Source organism: Eleutherodactylus coqui, chromosome 11 (assembly GCF_035609145.1).
Source record: "Eleutherodactylus coqui strain aEleCoq1 chromosome 11, aEleCoq1.hap1, whole genome shotgun sequence".
Taxonomy (NCBI): Eukaryota; Metazoa; Chordata; class Amphibia; order Anura; family Eleutherodactylidae; genus Eleutherodactylus; species Eleutherodactylus coqui.
In genome coordinates this window covers 64,094,313-64,102,899 of record NC_089847.1, presented here as the reverse complement: position 1 = coordinate 64,102,899, position 8,587 = coordinate 64,094,313, and the positions used below count along the sequence as shown (strand labels likewise).

The following is an 8,587-nucleotide window of genomic DNA, read 5'->3' as shown; positions in this document are numbered from 1 at the left end:
GAAGAAATAACAACCCTTTTATTATGAAGAATGAATGAGTGCCTCGGACTCTGTATTTCACCTGTTTCCCACAGCGGTGGAGGTCTTCCAGTGGGAAAGCGTTTATGCTAAAGCAGCTCAAAACACAATTTAGAATGAAATGAACTGCCCCAGAAATGGTCTGATTGGTGACAATTAGGGACATGGAATGGACAAGTAATTCAATCTGATATCCAAGAATAATATTTACAAGTTTAGCTAAGAGCTAATTGTAGTCCGACATTCCTCCGTAAATGTAGCATAGGCTGTAGTGTAGTTTCATGGATAAATCCCAATTGCAGTTCACTTAAAATTAATTTTACTTAAAAGAGATGGCATCAAAGTCTATCAAACGTCTCTACAGAGGATTTACAGCTGACTCGCTGAGCCAACAGCTCCTCACAGTATCTCTTTGTCACACCTGGACTAGATCTCCAGACAATAAAGTCAACTGCATCTTCAAATAGCGGCTAGCTGCCCAAGAACCATCCTGAACTGCTGAGTGCTGTTGCTGAGGTCTTTGACTCTCTCCACCATATCCTTGGCTGCTGATGGAGATGGGTATTGAAGTGCTTCTGTTTTGGTGGAAAGAACTATCTCCTTGAGCTTGTCACACATAAGATTGCTGTAGTGGGTGACTTTGTTTCGGATGTCCTGAGCTTTGGCTTGGCGTGACAATGTGTCCCATATAAATACTAAGGATAACAAATTTGCTGTGGGCCACAAAAATTTTGGAAGGTTGGTTGCTACTGATGGAGCTATAGAAGGCATCAATGGCATTGGTCAAAGTAGTGACGTTTGCCTCGCATTGTTCTTGGTAGAAGAGAAGCAGTTGCCGGTCTGAGTTGCTCAGGGTGCTACGAACTTGGCTGTAGTGTTGTGGTGGCGTCCAGTTTGACAGATCGTTCTCAATGGGCCGTGCAACCTCTTCTTCCAGACGTTCAAACTGCTTCAGCTGAAGTATTAAGACCAGAATAAATTAGAAAACTTTCTTAGTTGTAACACGTTTAGCTTATTATTTCTATCATTTAAAAAAACAGATACATCTTAGTCTTTTGAGAATCACAGAGGTGCGGGCAGTCACAAGGGTAAACTAAGCCATCAGTTACAGAGAGGCAATAATCCAGATGCAACATGTGGAAACCACTGAACAAACTGGTCTGTGGGTTGTCGCATTGCAAAAATCATTCTATTCATATTCACATCAAATTGCAGTAAGGATCATTCACACGTCACTGATGTGCTGAAAATGTTGTCACGGACTTTGGTGCAGATCTGCAGCATATTTCATCCCTTCAATTTGAATTCAATTGAGAAGGTAAAATCTGCTGCAGATCTGCATAAAAATGTGCAAGAAAATCTGCAGCAAATTAGTGACATGTGAACATAACTTAAGGGTTCATACACCCATCAACATCTTATGTAAGGGCCCAATACAACAACACACTGAATCTCTGCCGGTCACTGTATGGTGCCTTCTGTAATATAACATGCAGTAAGCATTGCACTCTTTTTTGGGGTGGATTTTCACAGAATCCATGAATAAAACCCCTGGTTTTAGCTCCATAATATGGCTATGAGCATGGATCCTTAGGGAAATTCTCTCATGATATCCTTTATACAATTGGAGTGATATAGCTCCATCTAGGTCTAATTTATTTATCTATTTGTTCGTCCATCCAATTATCCATCCATTATATTGATACTCAGGGCTAGACCATTCAATGACTGCAGCCGGTGCCTTATGAGTCCACTCGGCTGCTACAGTGAATTTGAAATTCCCTGGATCTCTATCTGTGATTCTATCAGACTCTCCTAAGGATTCATTCACAAGGGCGTGTGCGATTTCAATCCATGAAAAATGGACAAATTTCACTATGTGTGTATATGCTTGGACATATAGATGCGTTGTGTGCGCATTGTTTATGTGCCATCTGTTTTTTTATACATGCATAAAAAACTGAACAAAGCCTAGCTTTCTTTCTAAAATTCCCTAGCAATTATCAGTGAAGAATGGAGTGCACTCGGATCTCATCCATGTGCGCTTCATTTGTTTTTTGTGCTCTTCTTGAGGAGCGTTCACCATTCAAGGATTGTGGTAAGATGACCAATGGTTCTAGGCCACTACCACCAGCCTGTTGAACCCCAACAGTGCACCAGTGGGACACAGCTTCATGCAGTTTACGGCAGATGTGGACCTGGCCATCCATATGGTTCAGCAGAAAATGGGAATCGTCATTCCAGACGACTTCTGCCATATGTCCAAGGGCTATTGATATCTTTCCTATGCCCATGCAGGGCGTTGTTGACAATGACACTGGGTCATCAGGAGCAGCTATATTGGTCTTCTGCTATTGAACCCCAGTCAATGCAAGATATGATGCCACATGATCATTATAGAAATTTGTCTCTAACTTCACCGCTGTTCTACTGCTGGGTTGGTTGGTCCACTGTGGCATGTCATTGCTGAGATACCACATGCTCGCTTCCGGGATAAACCACCCGTGGCTTGGTACACTCTTGATATCATGGTTTAGGAGCAGCCAACAAGTCCGACTGCTTCAGAAATCCTGGCACCACACCTCTGGGCGCCAACAATCTGCCTGCAGTCAGTCACTCAAGTCCCCACTTTTATCCGTGACTGCCAAATATTTTCTTGTACTGCGCAGAGGAGATGTTGGCATATTATCTGAGAGTAGATCGTGACGCAGTGATACCATGGCACCGTATTACTGATCACAAGATCACATACTAGCCGTTCCTAATGCATTGATTGTCCAGTTTACAGTGTACATATCTGTATCTTACCTGCTGCTGCTCTAGATGACCCTTTCCTTGTCGTATAATGTTTCCTTTTTCAAGCAGTTCCTTTTGAGTTTTTTCAAATTCTTCTTTACCCTGTATAAAAGACACAGAGAGAATAATGCAACTTTTAATTCAATGTGATTTATCATATAACTATCGGTAATGCATGGTATCGCACATGAGCAGGGTACAGTACCACCCACACAATAATGAAAAGCTCTTGGGCTCACACGGGCAGACTGGATTCCGCATGCAGGAGACCTGCAGTGGTATTCCACCTGTGAGCCCGCCTGGCGACCCTGTGTACCTCACGGGCATATTTTGTATTGCAGATGACCGCAGCGGCTCACAGTCGGTCATGTGCAGAACAGGTTTTTTTAAATGTTTGTATTTTGCTGCTAAGCGATGACGTGGGTATTCGCAGCACACAATGTTAATTGCGTATGGGCTGCAGGTCAGATGGCCTCCGTTGACTTCAATGGATGCCGTCCACATGGAGTCCACAGCAAAATAGAGCATGCTGAGATTTTTCCACCGCTCGTGGAATATGCAATTTGTATCTGCAAGAGTAAGCGAAAAAGCAAAAGTACATGCCTTAGAATGGCTGCATTTTGCTGTGGATCCTCCACAATTGAAATCTGCCCGTATGAGTGAGGCCTTATTCTTGTAGCACTGAAGTATTTATTTCTCTTACAACTACAATCAGGAAGTATAACAGTTATTCTAGTCATCCAGAACTTAATTCCTTTTGTCCTCTTAGAGGTTCCCCCGTTCAATAAATCAGATGCTAATTTACAAGAAAACACAGTTTTGTCTTAACAGGGATAAGCAATTAATTGCTATTCAATATAGGGCTGCAGTTTTGTAAATCGCCACTTGGTGGCACAATTGGATAAGAAACTGCACACTTGGTTTAGCATTGAACCTCTTCATTTACAGAGTAGCTCTACTTTCAAAAAACTTTTGACATGTCAAAAGTTTTGATCAGTGGGAACCCGGTGCTGAGAACCCTACTGATTACTAGAATGAATTGGCAGAAGTGCTCAACCAAGCATTGTCACTGCCCACTAGCTGAAGACGGGCTCAACAGAGCAGAGTAGAGTCTTGGATGAGCACTTCTGCTGCTTTGTTCTAGCTATCAGTGCAGTCTCAGCACCTGAACCCCCAGCGATCAAAGCTTTTGATATCTCCCTATGACATGCCAAAAGTTTTTTGAAAGTAAAGTTACACTTTTAGAAAAAAAATGCACGCAGAGACAATCTAAATATAAAATAACATCATAGTTAGCAATAACCAAATTCAGACACAGATTGCACTTTAGTTTGTGCTTACATTTAAGTTATTAAATGTAAAGGCTACAGTGCAGTCCGTGCTGAAATTGGTTATTGTTAACTTGCATGTTATTTCATGTTTAGACCGTTTTTACTTGTACATTTTAAGAGGTTCAGCAATAAACTCTGTATGCAGTATCTTACCTAATAGTGCTGCCTAATGAAGATTTATAGAACTGCAGCCCCATACAGCATTATGGAAGGCCACAGACTCTCTTTCCTCAGTTGATGGATATTGATCAGCTGATCAATGCCAGTAAGCCAACCTTTCTACTGCATCAGCCATGTAATATGATAAATGTCTGCCCACGTAAGACCTTGTTCACATGGCAGAATTTTGCTGAGGATTTGGCCTTGGTGAAATCACACCACTTTGGCATTCTAGTGAACTGCTTGACATCTGTGTTGCATGGAGTCCAGCAACCTCGGGAACCTCTAATACCTCTAGGTATTCCAGTCCAGGAAGAATAAACTACATTCCACAGTTCTGCTGTATTTTTTGGTTTTGCCTCATAAACTGCATTTTTGATGTCACTCCACAAACTCTGTTTGGGATTGTGGTCAGGGCATTGGGCTGGCCACTCCATTACCTCAATCCTGTTTGTCTGTAACTAGCAAGTTGTTCGCTTAATGGTGTGTTTTAGGTCATTGTCATGTTGAAACACCCATTTCAAGGGTGTTTCATCTTTGGCATAGGGCAACACGACCTTGTCAAGTATTTGTATAAACTCAAACTGATTCATGATCCCTCGTATGCAAAAAATAGGATCAACTCTGCTTCACTGTCTTCACAGGCAGTCATCAGACATACTGTTTGCAGCTACTAGACCCAAAAAGAACAATTTTGCTTTCATCAGTCTAGAACATGTTGTGCCATCTCTTTGGAACAGTCAAGGTGTTACTTTGCAAATTTTAACCTACTCAGGATGTGTATTTTTCAACACAGAGGCTTTGCGAGGAGTTCTTGCTGGTAATGTGGCTTCACTTAAGCCCATTTTACAGGCAAAGATATTCTTTGAAACAAATGAAAGGTTGAAAGATTTAGCGAGGTAGTTACATAAAGTGTTAATGGCCATTATTGGCCATTAACACTTTATCATCTTCATTTGCATGTAAAAGGACCTCCACAAGTTGTTTGTAGAGCTCAGCATGTGCAAACAGTTGCCAACACTGTTCTCCTCCTGGCTAATGTAAACATGCCACGGGAAGAACATCCTGCAGTCTATTGAAAGATGAGCAAAATGCATTCAAATGGAATGTATTTGCTCAGACTTTCAGCGGTTGAAGGATGAGTTTAAAGTGAACCAAAATCCATCATTTAAATGACGGACATAGACACTGCGACAAAAATGACTTGATAACTTTATTCTATGGGTCAGTGCAATTACTACAATGCCAAATTTATGTAGGTTTTTTTGCTGCAATACTTTTATTTTTTTTCAAAGATATTACATTTTTTAAAATCATTTTCGGCCACCATCGTTTGACAGCCATAACTTTTTTATTCTTCAGTCAACATAGTTGTGGGAGGGCTCATTCTTTGCAGAACATCCTGTAATTTCTATTGGTAACATTTTGGAATACGTACAACATTTTGATCGCCATTCAGTGCATTTTTTCTTGGAGACTGGCTTACTAAAAAAGTGCAATTCTGGCCTTCTTTATTTTTTTTTCAGACGGCCTTCACCGTGAGAGGTAAGTAATGCATTACTTTGATGGATTGGACTTTTACAGACGTAGCGATACCAAATATGTATTTTTGTTTTATTATTAAGATTCTTTTATTGATTATTAGAAATATGGCAAAAGGTTTTTCCTAAAAAAAACTTTTATTGCTTTTTAATAATTAGTAAAACTTTTTTAAACATAGTCTTACTTTTTTTTGTCCCCTTGCGAGACAAGAAATCGGGATGTTTTGATCTCTCCTGCAGTATGATGTAATACCATTACATCATACTGTGATTAGAGATGAGCGAGCATCAAAATGCTCGGGTGCTCGTTACTCGGGACGAAATTTTCGCGATGCTCGAGGGTTCGCTTCGAGTAACGGACCGCATTGAAGTCAATGGGCGACCCGAGCATTTTTGTATATCGCCGATGCTCGCTAAGGTTTCCATTTGTGAAAATCTGGGAAATTCAAGAAAGTGATGGGAACGACACAGCAACGGATAGGGCAGGCGAGGGGCTACATGTTGGGCTGCATCTCAAGTTCTCAGGTCCCACTATTAAGCCACAATAGTGGCAAGAGTGGGCCCCCCCCTCCCAACAATTTTTACTTCTGAAAAGCCCTCATTAGCAATGCATACCTTAGCTAAGCACCACCCTACCTCCAACAAAGCACAATCACTGCCTGCATGACACTCCGCTGCCACTTCTCCTGGGTTACATGCTGCCCAACCCCCCCCCCCGCACGACCCAGTGTCCACAGCGCACAGCAAATTGTCCCTGCGCAGCCTTCAGCTGCCCTCATGCCACGCCACACTCATGTCTATTTATAAGTGCGTCTGCCATGAGGAGGAACCGCAGGCACACACTGCAGAGGGTTGGCACGGCTAGGCAGCAACCCTCTTTAAAAGGGGCGGGGCGAAAGCCCACAATGCTGTACAGAAGCAATGAGAAATATAATCCTGTGCCACCTCCATCAGGAGCTGCACACGTGGGCATAGCAATGGGGAACCTATGTGCCACACACTATTCATTCTGTCAAGGTGTCTGCATGCCCCAGTCAGACAGCGTTTTTTTATAAATAGTCACAGGCAGGTACAACTGGGAATCCCCAACTCCGCAATGGGAATTCCGTGTGCACCCACAGCATGGGTGGCTCCCTGGAACCCACCGGCTGTACATAAATGTATCCCATTGCATTGCCCTGGACAGCAGAGCTAACGTCAGATTAAATGCAGGTGGGCTTCGGCCCACACTGCATGCCCCAACCTGACCGGGCTTTTTAATTCATAGACACAGGCAGGTACAACTCCCTATTGTGAAGTCCCTGTGGTCCGACAGCATGGGTGGGTGCCAGGAAGCCACCGGCGGCACATAAATATATCCCATAGCATTGCCCATCACAGCTGAGGTAATGTCATGTTTAATGCAGGTGGGCTTCGGCCCACACTGCATGCCCCAGTCAGACTGGGGTTCTTTAGAAGTGGACACATGTAATTACAACTCTGTGTGGACCGACAGCATGGGTGGCTCCCTGGAACCCACCGGCGGTACATAAATATATCCCATTGCAGTGCCCAGCAGAGCTGATGTAACGTCAGCTGTAATGCAGGTGGGCAAAAAATTAATTGGATTACACTGTAGGCGAGGGCCCCAAAAAATTGGTGTACCAACAGTACTAATGTACCTCAGAAAAATTGCCCATGCCCAACCAAGAGGGCAGGTGAAACCCATTAATCGCTTTGGTTAATGTGGCTTAATTGTTAAATAGGCCTGGAGGCAGCCCAGTTAAAATAAAAATTGGTTCAGGTGAAAGTTTCAACGCTTTAATGAGCATTGAAACGTATAAAAATTGTTTAGAAAAATTATATGACTGAGCCTTGTGGGCCTAAGAAAAATTGCCCGTTCGGCGTGATTACGTCAGGTTTCAGGAGGAGGAGCAGGAGGAGGAGGAGGAATATTATACACAGATTGATGAAGCAAAAATGTCCCCGTTTTTGATGGTGATAGAGAACGATGCTTCCATCCGCGGGTGCAGCCTACGTATTGCTTAGGTATCGCTGCTGTCCGCTGGTGAATAAGAGAAGTCTGGGGAAATCCAGGCTTTGTTCATCTTGATGAGTGTAAGCCTGTCGGCACTGTCGGTTGACAGGCGGGTACGCTTATCCGTGATGATTCCCCCAGCCGCACTAAACACCCTCTCCGACAACACGCTAGCCGCAGGACAAGCAAGCACCTCCAGGGCATACAGCGCGAGTTCAGGCCACGTGTCCAGCTTCGACACCCAGTAGTTGTAGGGGGCAGAGGCGTCACCGAGGACGGTCGTGCGATCGGCTACATACTCCCTCACCATCCTTTTACAGTGCTCCCGCCAACTCAGCCTTGACTGGGGAGCGGTGACACAGTCTTGCTGGGGAGCCATAAAGCTGGCAAAGGCCTTGGAGAATGTTCCCCTGCCTGCGCTGTACATGCTGCCTGATCTCTGCCCTCCCCTGCTACCTGGCCCTCAGAACTGCGCCTTCTGCCACTAGCGCTGTCGGATGGGAAGTTTACCATCAGTTTGTCCACCAGCGCCCTGTGGTATAGCATCATTCTCGAACCCCTTTCCTCTTCGGGAATGAGAGTGGAAAGGTTCTCCTTATACCGTGGGTCGAGCAGTGTGTACACCCAGTAATCCGTAGTGGCCAGAATGCGTGTAACGCGAGGGTCACGAGAAAGGCATCCTAACATGAAGTCAGCCATGTGTGCCAGAGTACCTGTACGCAACA

At 43.9% G+C, this 8,587-nt stretch overlaps 1 long non-coding RNA gene across 1 annotated transcript; it reads right to left on the bottom strand.

Annotated features, from left to right (window-relative positions):
• LOC136582617 (uncharacterized) lies at window positions 1-3,286 on the bottom strand. Its single transcript, XR_010787204.1, has 2 exons — window positions 2,827-3,286; window positions 1-973 (listed from the first exon to the last, which is right to left on the bottom strand). It is a non-coding gene; the product is annotated as an uncharacterized lncRNA (long non-coding RNA).
• Between the last annotated feature and the right edge of the window lie 5,301 nt (window positions 3,287-8,587).